General features: G+C 49.3%; 1 long non-coding RNA gene across 1 annotated transcript in view; it reads left to right on the forward strand.

Moving 5' to 3' along the window:
* Nucleotides 1-12326, forward strand: part of LOC128779391 (uncharacterized) — an 84569-nt gene extending 72243 nt beyond the window's left edge. Inside the window, exons 2-3 of the long non-coding RNA XR_008425315.1 lie at nucleotides 5511-5606; nucleotides 12186-12326. This is a non-coding gene — a long non-coding RNA (uncharacterized lncRNA). The remainder of the gene's footprint in view (nucleotides 1-5510; nucleotides 5607-12185) is intronic.
* The last annotated feature ends 6757 nt before the right edge of the window (nucleotides 12327-19083 follow it).

Raw genomic sequence — 19083 nt, forward strand, 5'->3', positions numbered from 1 at the left:
AAGCCATGCCTACAGTCCTTTCGCCCCTTGGTGTGTAGGAAGGACAGGCTGGAGGGAGGCTTCACAGCAAGTGGGCTGCCGGGCAGCCTGCAGGAGGAGTTCCCACCACCTGAGCAGCAGAAGGAAGCAGCACGGAGAAACAGGAATGCTCCGAGCTTGGGAGCAGATATCTTTTCCCCGGTGGAGGGGTATACTAGTTCCCTTGTTAGCATTTCATTTCTTTCCCAGCTCCTTGCAAAACTCAAGCATTATTACAGTGCGCTCCTCTAAATTACTACTTATTTCTCTTGGGGGGAGACTTTCTGATGCTGAGTGCAATGCTGGCTGTCACTCTTCCGGTCCCTTAGAGGTGGTAACAGACACCAAAAGAGGGTTTCCCAACAACACCCAACATGGTCTCACCGTCATGTCTCTGAGTTTTCTGAGGTGAATGGTTGGGATATCTGAACAGGGAAAATCAGGAAGAGGGTGAAGCTGTTAATGCTGCTCAATATTCCAGTCAGTCATTCATTCACTCCATCACTTAGGATTCACTGAGCACCTACTCTGTGCTAGGCGCTGTGCTGGGGACAAGAGATACCGACACAGAGAGACATACATTTCCCAACCTCTAGTGGTTCACGGTTCAGGAGGAAGATAGATGTGAAATTGCGTAATTATGGTATGGGATGTGAGCTGCAATCCAGCTATGGTTTCCTGAGTAGCTTATAATTGATTAATAAGATCACCCCAGAGAGCAAGAAAAAGCTGGCTGGCCTCATTCTCCTCTGCTGTCTGCTTTTCCACCAACTCCCCTCTTCTTATCGTGAACATCCTGGGGAGGTTGTGGTGATCCCAAACTCACCCCGGGTCAGGTAAACCGCAATGCTGCAAGCACTGTTATAACGGAGTCTATTTCCGTTCGTATTAGGTGACCCACGTTATCATCGAAGGCTCAGAGCCTTCCTCCTTTGGACCTGTTTATGGAGAGTCATTAAGAACAGCCAGGAAAAGTGAGAACTTATTCAGTGTTTCCCTTCTAGAGAAATCCAGACCCAGGGAGCAATGCCCCTCAATGCATCTGCTGGGAGTAGAGCTAGCTTGGTAACGGAGAGGCTGACCTTGCACCGAGTCCTTGGGATGGGGTTTCACTCCGACAGTGTTTGGGAATCGCCATGATAGCTGACCATGAAAAGCTCTCTGTAAGCGCCCAAGGTGTGAGTCCACGTGGGCCGGCTGCTGTTACAGGGAACTCGGGTTCCACCTGGCATCTGGAAAGAGGATGCGGGATCAGACTGGCAGTGAGTATCCTGTCTGCTGACGCTGGGCAAACGGCCGTGGGGACACACCGCTTGGCTCAGCCACCTGGACCCTGCCCCTCCTTCTGACCGGCCGGCCAAGCCAGTCCCTTGTCCTGCCTTGGTTTTTCCAGGAAACTGGAACTTCCCACTGTAATCACTTCTGTAAGCTAAGTCATTGAATGTTTGGGTTGAGATGGAGGAGTTACATGGGAGTGGCAGCAAATTAAAAGTCATTACCGTCCATTAACATTTTAGCTCAGTAAGAGTATGTTAGCTATTCAGGCAACTAATAAGGCCATGGGAAGTGCATATTGATGAGGGATAGAGGAGCAGGACATGCTGGAGAGGCCCGAAGGGGTTTCCTGGAGTGATGTCCAGCCACCTGACAGCCCTTCTTAGCTCTGGCCCTGGCTAAGGCTGCGTTCCCCTCCCAGTGTCCGGCCTCGTGTAAGGACCGCCACCCAGAGCTGAGATTCCTGGAGACTTCAAAGCTGTGTCTACGGGTCTAACTAACCCTCGCCCCACCGCCTCTTACCCCCCAGATAGGTGGACTTTTCACCTGGACTGCTCTTGGGGGTGATGAACAATCTCCGGCCAGTCCTTCCACAGAGGCACCATTCTCTTCATTCGTAAATATGAGGAAACTGAGGCTCCAAAGAGGCCAAGTTGCCCCAGATGACACAGTTGGCAGAGAGGGAACCTGAGTTCAGTTGTCCTCCCCTGGCCTCACAACATCTGCAACACGAGGTGGCCGCAGTCCCCTCCAGCACGCCGGGCAGTTCCGAGTGGGTGTGTAGACAGGTGCTGCCTTTGGCTCTGACTGTCTCCCTTTAGTTCCCGTATGTCAGGGTTCAGGGAACGAATTTGCCTTCACTCTGCACACCCTTCTACACTGGTGAGACCCTAATCATCGGTCTCAGCTTTTATCTTTCCACGTGGGAGAGACTAGTCTTTTCAGTCAATCCGACTCAAAAACAAAAGCAAGTTCAGTACTTAAATAATAATCTTCTTATTAAGGGTACCCAACACCCTTGAACTTACTCAGAAAGCAGTTTAGAACGTTGACTACAAAGTGGTAATGACCTTGCTTTTTCTGTGGGGGGTGGGGAGTTGTGCATAGCTACATGGGGTGGGGGGGTGTCAAGAAATAGAATCTCGTAGTTGGAATAGACTTACGAGCTATTGTGTTTCAGCACCTCCAGTCACTGAGAGAACCTGTGTTCTCTTCTGAAATTCACCCCAAGTTTGAATGTTCTCACAAACGTCACATTCTCTCCTTCCGAATCAGAGTCCTCACAGTGACAACACAGAGGAGTAAGTGGGCACATTTGCATGCCATCCGTAGCTTTTGTAAATAGCAGAATATTACATTAGCTAAAGAAAGAAACGGGCATGTGCTCCGTGGAGAGTTGGAGGTGACAGCGGAGAGGGCAGGTGATTCAGTTTTTACTGCAGGGGTTTGTCCAGGCTCTTCAGTCAGGATTAAAGTTGGCTTTGAACCCAAGCACAAAGTCAGGTACCAAATGGGGGAGAGGAAGAAAAATGCCTGTCCTTTCACGATTCCCATCAGTGGAATTACGACTGTGATCTCTGACTCAGATTTCCCTGAATCAGCCTGCCCAGCTTTGCCCAGAGTCCAGCATGACACACCCTGCCCCTGCGAGAGGCACCTGAGGAAGCCGGGCCGTGCCAGTTGTCCCTTATTCTCAGTCTGGTTTGGCTTGTGGCCCTCCACATCCTCTGAGTTGGAAGGGAAGGATGGAGAGAGCTCCCCCATTTAACAAGTACTGCCTCACCCACCACAGGTCTGGAGCTATGCTGGAGGACAGGGATGCCGTGTGGGTCCCAGGCACGGTTCCGCACCCCCTCCCCCCCCCCCGCCCCCGGTGGAGCTCAGATTCCTGTGGGGTTTTACAGATGGAGTCCCCTGGGACCGAGAGGCTTGCCCGCAGGAGTTTCAGAGCTGAGGACGGAGGCTAGCTGACTTGTCTCCTAGTTGAGTTCAGTTCTGCTTCTCCCGCACACACACCTCTTCATGACATGTCAGTGGGACTGTAAACTCCCAAGGGGTGGAGACCTTCTTCCCTTCCGGTTTCATGTTATCTAGCATGGTAGAAACCCAGTCAGTACTGACCGCCATGGCCACGTTCAAGCCTCCACCATCACACAGCTGAAAGCAGCCTTGGGAAGAGGCGCGTATTGACACAGCAAGGCAGGGTGTTACACCGTAAACACACAGTAAATGGAATAACCTCAGGAGCACAGATAATAGCAAAAGGCGGAAAATAAAACTAGGGAGTGATGAGGTGAGTGTGTACTGCCTTTCCTTGTAGTATACTCCATTTAATTGTAAGTTTATATACTTTAATTTTTAATAAGCGCTCTGAGTTCGTGGGCAACACGGCTGTTTGTGGAGTTCAGTTTCAGATTGCTGTATCTTCGTGTTTCTCAGCGTTCTCCCGGCTGCATTTGTCTCATTGTTGTGACCCTGGGAAGGCAGCGTAGTGGTTTGTATTAAGCAGACCTTTTTGTTCTAATGCTTTGACATCTGGGCTTTGCTGGTCCTGGGAAGTACGCCTCTCAGGGCTAGGCAGTCCCTAGAGTAGTAGAGGGTTTGCCTGGGAATGCGCCTTTTCTATACAAACCAACCAACGCACAGCCTACCCCCAAACGCTTCCTTTATGAGCTCTCACACCCTGGGCACTGGCCCCCTGCCCTAAGCACCCTAATGCCAGGTGCCAGACGTCTAGGGACAGCCCCAGGGCCCCAGTGCCCGCTGAAGTTAGGCATGCCAGCCAACCCTGAGGCTGCTTACCCTGCCTCACCTGCTCCTTTCCATGGAATCCACAGTACGGTTTCTTTCCCATGTCTTCTTCCCACTCCCTCTGCCTCCCGCAGCTCCGATGCCTCCCCTTGTGGTCCTGCGTGGCATGGGGTGCCCGTGGCTCTTGGGGAACCGTGAGTAACAAACTATCTTTTCCATGGCAGTTGTCTCCCAAACTGTTAGCCTCGCCATACCTGAATATTAATAATCCCTGTACTTAAAAACAGGGTTGAGAGCAGTGCTTCTCGAACTGTGTGTGGTCCGGACGGATTGCCGATCAGTAGGTGTGTTGGTGCAGTTCACCCCATGTGCCACTCGCGTGTTAGGCAACCCCAAACCCTTGTCATCAAGAGGAGGCACTGATCACACGCATAGATGTTACAAAGTACCAGCTTCTCAGTGCTTGTCTTCGGTTGCTGTGCTTACCTCAGCTTGGACCAGTAACGCGGCTCACCCACCCACGCTGGCCGGTGGGCCACACCCGAGTGGTTCTGGCTCAGGGTTCATCCTGAGAGCACTGTTCAGGACTTAGCTTTTGGTGTGATCTTCAGCCCAAGTCCTCTCGAGGTTCCGTGGAGAACATAATCATACTCAACTCACGGGCGCCAGTGAGAACAGATGAATCGTGTCTCAAGCACTTAGAGAATGTGATCATTACATATTGACTACTCTTCATTATTTAGGTTATGTAAAAGTAGAAAGGGTTTAAATGAAATGCAAACAGTGATTATCTCTGGATGGTAAAATTGGGTTGTTCTTTATTTTCCTCCATACTTTTCTTCATTTTATAAATTTCCCTGCAATGATCATAAATTACTCTGTAATCAGAGGAAAACAGTCATTAAAATTTGTTGTGCCTATTTTCTCTGCACTGAATTTTTTTTTGGCCAGAGTTTAATGTTCTTTCTCAATAACCCAATATAAACACACAAATTTAGTAAAGAAAATTGGTTTTGCAAGCAATTTCCTATCTTTCTTTTGATAAGCATCTACCTAATATTCATATTGCAATTTCTGGCGAAGAAAAACAGTCAACGCCACTTTGTCCCACTGGTATTGGAGGCCATGGAGATGCTTCCCTCCCCTGGGCTTCTCACCTGATGTCGCTGGGTCATCACCTAACCTGGACTTCTCTGATTGCTCCGGGTCACAGCCAAGCCCCAACTTCTGGAGCAAAGGGACAGTTCAGATATCCAGGGAGAGGAGGTGGTGGTTTCATACTCCCACGGTACCCAAACCCCACCGCCACTTCCCCCTCTGCCTCATCATCGCTCAAACCCTGCAGCGCGTGGTTGTGGGCAGGCAGTGCTACTGAGGACCCAAGGATGCAGGGCATTGAAAAGGAGGGCTGGCAGAGCAACATTAACACGAGGATCATGATCAACACACCTTTCTTTTCCTTTTAGTCGAGATCTTCACAACTCAAGTCCTTAGCCAGGCCTTCTAGTCACCCCACTGATCACAGCTCTCTCAGAGAAGAATAATCCTCACCTTGAATGCAGGTATGTGACCACTACCGACTTTACATCTCCCTCCCTCCCATCTATCCTTTTTTCCTTCCTCCCTCCCTCCCTCCCTCCCTCCCTCCCTCCCTCCCTCCCTCCCTCTCCCTCCCTTCCTTCTTTCCTTCCATCTATGTTTTTCCTTCCTTCCTTGGTAAGAGGAAATTTGTTGAGATGGAAGTTTCCCCAGACAGTTTCTTTTTTAACAGAGATGTATAAAATTCACATTGTCTCAGTCTCTCCCAAACTCTGCGAGGGCATCATTACTACTTCACATTCGTTAGAGTTAGCATTTTTTGGAATGACTATGTTAATGACCTAGTAGTATTGCATGTTTTTGTGTTACAAATATTCTCTATGGTACATTAAAATCCCATGTATAGCTGAAATTCCAAGTAAGTGTTTACTGACAGGAATATAATTCTGACAATTCTAAATGATTATGGAGATTTGTAGCTGTGTACCTGACTTTTTGTCAACATATTACTGGTAATAGCTCTGGTTTGTTAACTTCCAAGTCCTCAGCCAGTAACAGAACCCCCAGTTATTGCCTTGATCCAATGGCATAAACACAGTCTATTTTGCGGTTTCTGGAAATTCACTGAGATGACAAATGAGTGCTGGGTTATTCTTTTGGTCTGAAAGTACCTCAGTAAATTTTCCTGAGTGGCCCTGGGAGTGGGGTTGGCTTCCAGCCATCTGACATCACTGGGAGGTAGATTGGGCACAAGATGGCAACACCTGTGAGCACTTAAGTTACTCATATACTGAATCAGAGAAATGTCACATGATTTTCCCAGTATAGCTGCACACAGGTCCCCGAGAGGTCAGGAAGGCCGGTTCGATTCTTTAGTCGTCTTTCAGAGGGAAAAAGCCAGGGCCTCAGATCTGGAAAGACCCTATAGCGGGTTATTATAGGCCTTTAAGTGTCCATAAGATCTTTAGCCAAACTCTACACCTGTCTGGAGGGACCCACTGGCTCAAGTCCATGGTCTCAGCTGTGAGTGTGAAGTGTGGGTCTTGAGCTGTGGGGGAAGATTATGAAGGAAGGGGGAACCAGTGACAGCTGGAGAACTTGGGGGACCTTCTTTACCGTGTCCTTCCTTTCCCCTTGTTCTCTGTCAATGATCCCCATTTGGGATGAGCTTTGTAACATTTATTTTGCAATTTTTAAGGTATAAGGGACTTCACCTGGCCTTTTACAAGGACCTCCCACATTCCCAATATTGTCATTCGACTTTTCCACCTGGATTGATAACTTCCTGGCTCTCACGTATTCTATAAGCTTTTATTTTCCCAAGTGCAGCTCATTTCAAAAGACCATATTCTCTTATGGTTCCAGGGTTAGCAAAGGGGACTACATCATCCCCTCCCCTTCCTCACCTTGTGTTTGGCTGCCCCTGGGAGGGACAGATGCCTTTCCCACAGGGTGAGTCCCCGGGCTCAGACCACAGCTGGCCTCTGGCGGAGGTGCTCCAACAAAGGGCAAAAACAAAAGCCAAGCTGCATTCATTTTAAGCTCCATTAGGGGCATGCACTGGGGGATGAAATCAGTGGAGAAGATGAAGTTGGCAGGAAAAGAACTTCTTATTCTCCATTTCTAGAACGGAATTGACCACAAATAGCGATGGGGAGGAAATCACTAAACAGCCCCCATTTTTTAAAAATAGAGAAATTTAAAAATCGTATCCAACATTTTTATCATTTTCAACATTTTCAGTTCAAATAAACATAACAGCTAAAACAGATAATTACCACTTTGTTCTCTTAATTTTTTCCTTTCCTGGCAAAGTACCGGCCAGGAGCCAGGGGTCAGTGCGCAGCTAGGCATTGTGAGAGCCAGGCACTTCGTACGAAACGGCAGTTACCACTCGGAGGTCGCTCCAGCCAGTTGAGAAGATAAACTCTTATGTATCGATAATATTGATGGCTCATTACAGTTTTTTAGCCAATAGCAAGCCATTACACAGCTGTGCTTTCAGAAGCCAGCAGGGAGTGGTTAACCACTCCAAAGTCATCCTCGTCCTCTGACAAAATACAGTAAAAGAGGTCTTTTCAGAGAAGACATGGATAGAAATACAGATTTTACTCACTTTTATGCAGCTTGTGAATTTATGGGCCGTTCCACAAAAGGAGAAAATTTTTTTCTATCAGTCATTTGATTTCTTTTATGTGGTCAATCCTAGATGTTTTCATTTGCAGGCATTTGGTAGGCTCCTCCAAGCTTTGGTTGTCCTGCTGTAATAGCAGAGGGGAGCCACCAGGCGGCGCTGTGCCAGAAGGGGAATGAAAATGAAGTGGAATTGCTGGGCTAAGCCAGGGCCAGATGAACACAGGGTCTGGGAGGGTCAGAGAGAAATGGCGAGAATGAGAACACAGAGAGGAGACCACTGCCCAGAGGACAGGAATCCTGTATTTTGCTTATTAACCTGCATAGACCCACAGAATCCAGTTTCAAGCACCACATAACTGGAATTGAGATGAAAAGTAGACATAATATCTTTGGAAATTAGGATGTAAGGCAGACAAATCTAGGGGAGATGGTCGTGGGTCACCAAAAACTAGTTGGAAAATCCAAGTTACCTCTGAAAAAGGTCCTTTTCTTAGTGCCCCTCCTAGTCTCAGTGAAGAAATTAAATTTGAGTAGTTCTCCTGAGAATGAATAATGGAAATCGGTGACGGATTGACTCCTTGCACTGTGGATGAAAATCAGTAACAGACATCTTGCACTGGCCCTGATTTGGGCACAAGCAAAGTAGATAAGAGTTTCCAGCTGTTTAAGTGGAGAAGTTAAAACGTGGGAATGTGGTCAGATATCCTGGCATACGGTGGAGACCAAAAATCAGTCTTTCTCTTGACAGTCCTGCCCTCCCCTCAAAGGTGGTATATAAAATAGCAAACCCACTTCTTTGGGGAAGGAAGACGAGGGTGATAGCAGTGCAACATTTGTGTCCTCACAGCTCACGTGGGATTAAACGTCTTCCCCCGCGCGCCCAGGACGGTGCCCAACACTTTGATACTTAAGAAACAGAAGGCAAGAGCTTTGAGGAAGATCCTGATTCGCTTACGGGTGATGCTTGTAACATGTCGCACAGATATAGCTGCAGCCAGCCCCTCATTAGCTTAATGGATTCCTGTAGTCAGTCCTCCAGGGATGTGGAGTTGAAGATACTGAGATTCACGGCAAGAGTGGGTGTATTTATAAACGCATCTCTCATTACTCCCAGTTCTGAAAGCGAGAGAGCGCTGCTCCTGCAGCAGGTAAGGAGGAGGCGAACGCTGCACCCAGCAGCTGTCATCATGTGTTCATTCATTTGTGCTTTTTACACACCGAGTTTTGCTTCCAAGAAGAGAAAGCTTATTAATTTTTGTGCGCTTTTTTCATCTTGGAGTTCCTGCTGGCCTGTTTCGTCTGACTTTTTTTCTGTAGGAAAGACTTACTCCTTTCAGGGCACCTGTAGGAGGCAGCTGGCTTTGCTTAGGGAATGCTTTTTTCCGTGTTCAGAGGCAATGACTATTTTTCTCCAACTGCTGCTCTAGTATAAATCACAGCTCATAAATGCAGAGCCCAAGTTTGATTTGAGCCCCCTAAATATTTTCTTGGGCCAGCAAAGTGTTTCTGAGTCTGAAGGCCACAGACTGTCAGCTCTGAACAGGACCCAGCACTCCCTGTCAATTCACGTCTAGTCTGATTCACACCCTTGGGACCTCTGCTGGGCGCCAGGGGCATCGAAGCACCGAAACCCACGTTGTTATCAGGAAACAGAACCCTGATGTGTGTGCTTCCTTGAGAATGGGCGGGCACCTTCTCACGTGACAGATTTACGGTATCAGTGGTGCTTAGCAACAGCTATCCTTTGGATAACCACATTGGTTTTTTAAAAGAAAAAAGTAATACATATTTGGAAATTATTTAAAATTTTACTTAAAAATCTACCACTCAACACAGCCAGTATATTATTTTGGTTGAGCTTAATACATTTTTCCTATGTAAAAAATTTAAAGCATACATATTAAGAAAGTGTGCATATATGTTTATATCCTGGTTTTTCACAAAACATGACAACATGGGATTTTCCAAGTTGTTATGGCTGCATAACACTCCATTGTAAACTTACTGCACAGTTAGCGAAACATGGAGGCAGCCTGTATGAAGAGAAGACTAAAGGCTTTAGAGCCAACAGGTTTGTCTTCAAGTATCTGCTGCCACTTACCACTGATGGGATTGGTGTGTTCCCTCGGTGCCTCAGTTTTTTATTGCTAAAATGCAGTAGTACCAGCTGCTCCTTCCAGAGGTATGACACTGAAGTGAGGAGGAGGACATTAAGCATTGGCACTCCATCCCTGGTTGCCATTTCCGTTACGATGGAAGAGTAGGTGCGGGATCCTGAGCTCTTCTCCAGTTCTCCGGCGTGCTAGCACTCTCAGCTTTACTTTGGTGTATAGCGGATCCCGTGTTTCTCCAGGAGACTCTGCTGCAGGTTTCAGGAGCTAACGGAGTGCCATTTGCTGCCTTGGCCATTGCATCTCTGAGTAGCTCAGGCTCTTGTTAAACAAGTAATGATGTGGGCAAAGATCCAGCTCTTGGGAATCAAAGACCAGTTGGCCCCTAAAATGTTCCAGGCCAGTGTGCTGTTGGCACCAGTGCCTCTGGACTCCAAACACACCAATCCAGTTCACCTACTGTCAGCCCGACAGAAAACACTCACAGAATGCTTTCTTCTGGCCAGCTTCCTCTAAATGGGGAGTGAGACTAGGTTCCCAATCTCTACACAGAGGGAAGAGACAGACAGTAAAAATTTCAGCCAAGTTTGGCATGTGCTAAGCAATAAAAAGTGATGAGAAGGTGGGGTGAGCCATTTTATAAAGGTGTCTGGAAAGGCCTCTCTCAGAGCAGAGCCTGAAGCCCAGGAAAGAGCCGGCCATGTGAAGATTAGGACAGTAGGGTGGCCACTACTTCTGTGTGCCCGAGACTGAGGGGTTTCCTGGGAAGTGGACTTTTAGTGCTAAACCAGGACAGTTTTAGGCAAATTGGAGGGTTGGTCACCCCAGGAAAAGAGTCCCAGGCACAGGAAAGAGCAGGTGCAAAGGCTGGTGGGAGGGAAAGAGCTTGGTGTGTTGGGGAATGTCCAGGAGGCCCATGCGATAGGCGTATGGTAAAGCAGGGGAGACAGGAGGCAGGGCCAGGCCACACAAGGTCTCTGGAGGAGTAGCCTCCGGATGTTCAGGTGCAGGGAGGTGGGGAAGGAGGGGACTGGACCTGCAAAGGCAGGGCTTTACTGCAAAAGGGAGCGAGGCCTGTGAGCTCCCCCAGTGCTGCAGCAGGTGGGCACAAAGCCACAGCAGCCACATCCTGGATGGCCCCACGGGCCTGGCTGTGTTAAAGCTCTTCCTTCCCGGCCACCATGGCTGAGCCTCATCAGTGCACACGGGGGAGAATGTGGTTGGTTGTTCCCTTAGCAGCAAGAAGACAATGAATTTTTCTGGAGCTGCGCAAGCCTCTGCCCAGCTTCTCACAAGTGTCCTGTTGGGAAATAGCCTCACGTCAGTGTCTGGGCTTCCTTCAGGCCCCTGACTACACCAGGCTTCTCTGCGGGCCAGTCTCACACCTGCATAGTGCCAGGCTCGCCCAGGTTAGAGCGGGCAGAGTGCGGCTGTCTCCACACTCCTTTTCCTCCAGGGGAGGAAACTGGACCCAGAGTGGAGGGAGTGCCTTGTCCACAGAAATTTAGGGAGGCAGGGGCAGAGCTGGGAATGCACCCCCAAGGGAGGCCCCTGGCTGAGCATTGGTTCTTGACGCTGAGCCAGGGACGCTGCTGCACTTAACTGGCATGGGTGGGCGCTGCCCCTCCCTGGTGGTGTCACTTGGGCTGGGTTAACAGGAATGTGGCCTCAGGGCAAGGGGAGAGAAGCTGTCTGATTTTATTCCTCTCAGGGCGAGACCACAGCAGGAGCACTGAGGGATATTCTGGGGCACTCCAGATTTATGGGGGAGGGAGTATAAAATGTAGAGACTGCGGTCAGAGAGGAGTGAGACCAGACGGTGAGTGGAATCGAAAGCAAGGCTGTGGACAGTGACCCATGGGACAGACAGCGTGGAGCTCAGAGGGGCGGGGGCCAGCGGTGCAGAACGTGAGTGAGTCCAAATATATGAAGGGCTGACATGAACGAAGAATGTACGTGTGTGGTTTTTATTGTTTTCTCTATAAGATTAATATCTTATTGCCACGGTGCTACTTCTCACTTTTTCCCAGTTTGGTAGCACTGCAACGCCTTCACGCAGGGTGAGCTGCCTGGGCCCATATACCTATCTAGGCTTGGCCAGGGATGTCAGTCACCCTTTACAAGGGACAGCCCCGGCTCAAGCTGCACATTGTAGGGGCTGTGTCCTTGTCAAGCTGCCCCCCCTCCCTCGCCGTTTTCACTCAGGTGGTCTGGGACGGAGCCCTGTGGTAGTTTGGGCCACTTATTTCTTCTCGGCCTGTTGATGGGCTTTGGTGAGGACTCGCTTTGGCCAATGTATGTGAGCTCAGCTGCAGCTTTCAATGTGCTTAGGGTGGCTTGTCTTGTGCACTCCAGTGGTCCGTCACAAGAAGAACGCTCCTTGGGTAGCCGGTGGCCTAAGAAGAAGGAAACATACATGAAGCTGATCTGAGTACCGCCTGCCGTCTGGAGCGTTTGTGCCACTGAGCCAGCTTCGGTCGGTCCACCGAGCGCCAGTCCTCCCACAGACCTGTGAGTGAGAAATAAATGCTCGTTTTCAGCCACTGAGTTTGGAAATGTTTGCCACACAGCGTCTTATAGCAATGTCTAACTAATCGAGGCCTCTTCCCTCAGAGACTCCGACTGTGTTGCTTGGAGCTGAGGTGCAGGCAGTAGCATTTATTAAAATGCTGCCCAAGCGATTCGAACACGCCACCAGGGTTGGTAACTGCCGATTTGGAATGGCTGTGTTCTGCCCCGGAGTCAGCTGATGGCGGTGCTGCTTAAACTGGTATTTACTAAAATTAGGCTCTGGAACTATCACAGCACAGTCCCTTGGGCATCTTGTGTTGAAAATGCAGATTTCTGGGCCCCACCGCAGACCTACTGATTCAGACTCTGGAGTGGGCCCAGGACTGTGCATTTTCAACATCCCCCTTTCCCCTTGGACACTTCCAAGCACTCTGAAGTTTGGGACGGGCTGATTTAGGAATTCTCTCTTGTTTCTCCACCCCTGCTGATGATAATGGAAACATTCTTACTAAAATTTTAAAGCATTTCTGCTTGCCTCTATGAAGTCAGATGACTTTAGTCTTTTATGTCTTTACATTGGAGGTCCAGGGGAGGAGAGACAGACTCTGTTCTGATTTCGATGTGATGGAGGAGGTTGGACTACATTATTTCTTCCAGCATGAACACTCTATGATTTTAGACCATTGTATTTGTCATCATAATTTGTGCAGCAATGGCCTGAGATGGCTCAGCCCTTCGCTGCCACAGGCAGATGCTGCCTCAGCGCCTCAAGCAGGAAGTCGACCCCTACTTCTGATACAGTGTCCTGCATCAGACATTAAGCCGAGCTGACCAACTGGGGCTCAGACCCCTTGGCCTTCAAGGCGGCTGGGCTGTGAGCCCTTGCAGAGGTCACCCTGGATTCTTTTGGCTTTCGACTGGTTGGGGTTTTTTTTTTTCGTTTGTTAAATGCTGGGCTCCATTTCTGCCCCACTTTGAACTCTTGGACTTGCGTCTGGCCTCCAATGCTGTTGCTGGTCCTTTGGACTTGAGGTGGAGAAGCTCAGCTTTTTCTTGCTGACTCTGACTTGGCTCTAACTTGCATCCCAGCGATGGTCGGTATCCCCTGGGGAACTTGAAACAACCTTGACTCAGACCCCTCCTCCCCAATAATTCAACCAGATTCTCTGGGGTGGGACAGAGGCGTCAGGATTTTCAAATGCTCCCCAGGGTATTCCAATGAGCATCTGGGCTCAGAGAACCATTCTCTGGCAGAAACCACCGCTCCCCGGAGCCCCTGCCTCTACGTCCATCCCCAGAGCTTTGGGTAAACGTCCGTCACCAGGGGGCTGCTTCTGCATGTTGTCATGCAGCAGAAGAGCCCTTTCAGTGCCGGCGCCGCACTGGTAGGCGCCTCTGCTACTCCCAGACAGAAGAGTTTGAAATATGCCCCCGATCATCAGGTTGCAGGATGAGAACAGGGGCAGCTGGCCAAGGAAAAACGAGTGCTCAAATGGGAGGGACACAGACAGAGAGCTGCGGGGCCATGCAAAATAGGACGCGGAGCCATTCTCTGTGATGAGTAATGGGCAGCAGGCGCTTTGCAGAGCAACACAGTTGATGAATACTCTGTACTTAAAGTGAACTTTGAACACATGCATAAGCAGAGATTGAGTGTTTTCTACAAATAGCAGTCAGCAAGGGCTTCGTGCACAGAAGCCAGCGCAGACTGAAGTGGAACAAAAATAGAGTTGCAGACTCTGTGCAAGTAAAGTAGCCGAACTAGAGAGTCAAAGAAATTTCACAACACCCGGCTGAATCTGATGGCGGGCGAGCTCCTAGTGATACGAAGGAAGGGGCGCGCTCGTCTTGTAGTGAGAAGAGGGTGGAAGTTCGTATCAGAACCTCACTGTGTGCCGCAGACAGTCTGCTGTATGCACCACGGCTTCAGCCGAGCGTAGAGTAAGTGGTGTATGAGTTTTCATTCTGCAGGGTGGGCTCGTTGTTCTCAATGGGCTCTTTAGTTGTCTTCTCGAAGGCCAGAATTCAGGAATTCCACCAGGTTCTGCCACAGAAACCTGCCTGGACTGGGGGTGTGGATGTCCAGCCTGGGGCAGACCGGGGAGGGCACGTCCCTCAGAGAAGGGGCCCTCAGCATTCTTATTTGTCCCTGACTCTCCAGTCCTCACTCTTCTAATTTCTCCGAACGCCGCATGTCATGTTGGCACTACAGCCCCCAGAACAGAGAGTCAACAGTGGCTGTGAGAAAGGGAGAATGAAAAAGCCTTGGGGGCGAAGTGACTGGGACGTTTCTCAGCGAGGCAGGGAGCCCGAACGATCTGGAAAGAGCACCAGTTGTCAAACTGGTGAGTTGAGGGAGCCAGGTGCAGCGTCTCAGAGCAGCCGTACCTGCCTCTCATTAAGAGGGAAGACCAGATACGTCCTTCCGTTGTGCAAGGCCAAGCTGTCTCCAGTCGGCCTCCCACAGCCACCGGCCTATCACTTGTGCCAGTGACGAGCCAGTCAGAACAGGATCCGATGCCCTTGTCTGCCAGGACCGGATATTTATTTGAGTTTTGGACAGCCCCAAACAGAATTTGCTTTTCTCAGTGATTTAAATAGACATAATTTAGAAAGAAACATCAGGGCTGAAAGTCAAGGGCTGTGAGCAGACTTATTCTTTTAGCTTTCTTTCTTTCCCCATCCTCTAGGGAGGCACCTCTCATCTCCTCCACTCTCTTCCTGGAAAAGCTTCTAGAAACTCGACACAGGAGAGGGTTAAATAACATCGCTGCCGAAGAACAGATTACGAGGGAAAGATTACTTGGAAGCTGAGCTGAAACTGAGCCCTGCCCTGGCAAACTGCTCCTAATAACAGCATGCGGTTAGGTGGAAGGTCTCTGTGGATTTTCATAGAAAAGGGCAGATTAAAAGCAAACAAAGGGATAAAAAGCCCAAACCTTAAATAGCTAGAGAGCAGCCTGTGGTAGGAACAGCCCTTGCCAGGTCCTGTCTCTTGGGGCCTTTGCGGCCAAATCCCATTTCACACCAGATTTAGTGGGGAATTCTTCGGAAAGTCAAAATCTGCCTCGAACATCTTCCTTTAAAATGGCATTAATGAGCTTGACTGCCCCTTCAGGACCAGGGGGACCTGTTGCTGCCTCTGCAGGGTTGACACCCACACAGGAACCGAGTACCTGAATCTTCCCATCCAGAGATCCACTTTTACCATTGACTCTTTTTCTTTTTCATTCTTTTATCTGAGAAGAAAAGAATATTTAGACATTTAATTGGCATGTAACGAGATAACTACAACAAGTTAATTAGTTCTCAATTAAGTTGCATTTACCACTTCCTGAATGTATCTCAGCAATTAGGGACATCTAATGAACTTGCAGTAGCTGCTTGCTCCCCGCAGCCAGCAGGATGAGAGCACTCCTGTGTCTGAGGCCGCAGGCACTGTCCTCTTGAAAGCTGGCCTCAGTGTATGTATCCAACCTGTCTTAGGGTCGACTGACTGTATTAGCGGGTCAGTCAGTGGAACAATCAGCTGGACCAGTTCTGTGAAAGTGCACACCAAGAAGCATGGAATTGGTGTCCGGGAAAGAGTACTGGCTTTGCAGTCCAGGGGACATGGGTCCAAGTCTTGACTACTGCTTTCTGGTCACGCGACTTTGGGCAAGTATCCCTCACATCTCGGAGCCTCGGTTTTCCTGTTCCTGTCCTAGGTATAACAAATAGGAGCTCACCAAGTTTGCTGGGTAGATTAATAGGAGGGCGAGGTAAAGCCTCACAGGGCCTCTATGTAGTAGACAGTGTTTTTAGTTTGTAGGTGTTTCTCTGCAGGCTCCACGATTTTGAAGGATTTGGGCAAAGAGGTTACCTGGGTAAGGCTTGCGGGGTTAGTTGTCATTGGAAGAGCTTACGGGAGTCCCCAGTCCAATTTCAGTGTCTTGTTAGTGGAGGAAGATCCCTGAAAGCATTATCAAAATATGACGGGATGGCCAGGGAACACTGGTGAACAAGGGTAACTCTTCATTGTATCCTGGTGGTTGCCTGCGGTAACGGGGTCCAGTGAGCCTGAGGTCAGAACACTGATGGACTTCATCAGCCGCGGGCTGGGGAACAATGAGAAGGGAACCAGTCCTCTCTGGGGAGGAAACGCTTGATGGAGAGATGAAGAGGGGTGGAGCTCTCGGGGAGCCATTCATCCCGCAGCAACGAGAGGGCCTCTAGCTTGCTGGCTCTTCCTCTCTGTTGCCTTCAAGCCACAGGTTCACCTGTCCTTCAGCGCCAGTGTGATTAAAAAGCCATGTTGAGGAATCATCAGAGGAGGGGAAAAAATTTACAAACTAATTTGCATTTTAATGAATTTTTAATTGAACCAAAATCTGTTGTTTCTGTTTAAAGATGCAGTGCTGATTTTGTGGTCTCTGCTGCTGATGGCCAAGTGGGAGCTTAATGTGATAAAAACAATGATAATGCTAAGCTTAATTAGGTTTGAAAACTCTCTTGGAAAGGCTGCACAGAGTCTGGGAATGGCGAGCATTTGCTAGGAGTAGGTGAAGAAGGCGGATTTGATGGTTAGGTGCCTTCTTCCTAAATCCACCAAGAACGTAGCCCAAGTCAGCCAGGCACCTATGCTGGGCCAGGACACACCACCACCTGTTCTCCTCTGCCTTCATAGTTTTGGTTTTCTAGGCACCGGTGCTAGACAAGCCCGCTCAGTGGGAGGTGGACAGTGGCTCCCATCCGGGGTCTTCGACTCTTTGATTCTGTAGAAGTTTCCGAGGAAATCCCATGCTCTGTGCTCAGAAACTGTCTCATTCTTTTTTGGATCAAAGCAAGGTAGAGACTAGGTACACAGATGTGATCTTCAGTGTTGGTTTAAAAGATACTCTTGTGTTGCCAAGGCTGCGTCACTGGTCAGTTCAGGATTCCCCGAGCCCCTCACGTGTGCTGCTGGTTCGTGCGCATAACTGCATGCTGCAGGTGAGGCGGGTGCTGAGGGGAGGGCACACGAGTTAACTCTGGCACAAGACACTTCACATGCCGTCTCCTTAAGTCCTCATAGCACTTCCACCGGAATCCTCACTCCAGGGTCATAATGAATCCAGGGTCACAGAGCCAGCCTGTCTGGGAGGTGGGGGCCAAACCCACCCGGCTGCAAAGTCTGAGCCCATCTCACCGCGTCACCAGGCTTCCTCAAGCCTCTGCAGCAGGGGACAAAGGTGTGGACCTAAAAAGCCACACCGACAGTGAGAATTAAATGCCCTCATGGATTCAGAAATGAGGTAGTTTCAATTCGTGGAGACGCGGAAGAGAGGGCATCCGTGTGGGAAGTCCAAATGAACGTGAACACTGTAGGGCGGCGTTTGGGAAAAGACAGTCAGGTTAGTTGCAGTGAGTCACAGTGGGTAGGTTTGCAAAGGGACTATAAAAGATAATCATATTAATAGAAATTCCACTTATCAAGTCCTTTTCTGAGAGCTAGATGTTCTGTGGACTTTATATTTATTATTTCGTGCAACCCTTTACAAGCACCCTTCAAAATAGGGGCAGTCCACACAGTTCATAGAGAAGGATGCGACAGTTATCTGGGATTAAATGCCAGCATTAGGGTTTGAACCGGGATTTGACTGACTCTTGAGGATGAACTTTTACTGCTATTGGAGAAGAATATTAAGTCAAGACTTTGGAAGGTTTTGAATGTCAAGAGTCTGAATACTAACTTTTAGGTGGGTCTTTTCCAAAACTTGGTCTAAAACTTGGTCTTTAGATTTTTGCAGATGTTTCAGTGAGCCAGGGAAGTCCATTTCGGAAGCCCAGTTCATTCAGAAGGCCCCCAAACACTAGGAGAGGGTCTGGTTTGCAGTGTTTTCCAAACCTATGGCTATGTTTCCATGCTCAGAAAATCATCTCTAGACGGACTCCGGCAGGCGCTGGAGACCCTCAGATAGTTTCTGAGCAGCATGCGGCAAACACAGTCTGATCTGTTTGTGAAGGCATCTTAGGCAGTAGATTCAAGGATGGACACAGTGATGTCAAGCCTGGAGAGCAGTTATAAAGTAGCTAATTCTACTGAGGACAAAGAGACAGAGAGAAAGAGAGAGAAAGAAACCTCATTCATCCATCTCCTAATGAAAAGACGGGGCTCCAGTGACCCAGATGATTAGAGTGTCTTCAAAATCCTCATCCAATTAAAAAGCCATCCCATCTGAAAGAGCAATTTTGAAAACCACGAAGAGCTATACATACAAAGATTAGCGAAGGCTAGACTTTAAAGACACCGAGTGCTCGGACAGACAGACTCCAGGCTGTGTCTGCTGCCAGGCCCGCCCCCTTGTGTGGGTGCCAGTTGTAAATGTGCATGGCCCAGGGCCGTGGGCTCCCGCTGCCCCGGGAAGTGCAGCCACCAAGCTCACCGAGGACGTTCACAGGCCTTGTTGCTCACAGGTCCCTTCTGCACCAAGGCCAGCCCGTTTCTCTGGAGATCGAAAAAGTGTATCCTGGGCACCACCCGTTCCCCGCCCACCATGGAACCACTTGAGAGAGCTTTGTCACCAGTCTTGTCAACAGACACCTCCTTTTCCTGTTTCCTGTGGCAGTTGTGTGTGGGGGGGGGGCGGGGGGGTATGCACGCACACGCGTTTTGCTCTTTGCATCAACTCGGGGAACTGTTGGGCTCCGGACTCTCCCTCAGGGAACACATTTAGTAGCATAGCGTAGATGACGGGTCAGCTCATGCTCAGCGAACACCTGC

Source organism: Desmodus rotundus, chromosome 10 (assembly GCF_022682495.2).
Source record: "Desmodus rotundus isolate HL8 chromosome 10, HLdesRot8A.1, whole genome shotgun sequence".
Taxonomy (NCBI): domain Eukaryota; kingdom Metazoa; phylum Chordata; class Mammalia; order Chiroptera; family Phyllostomidae; genus Desmodus; species Desmodus rotundus.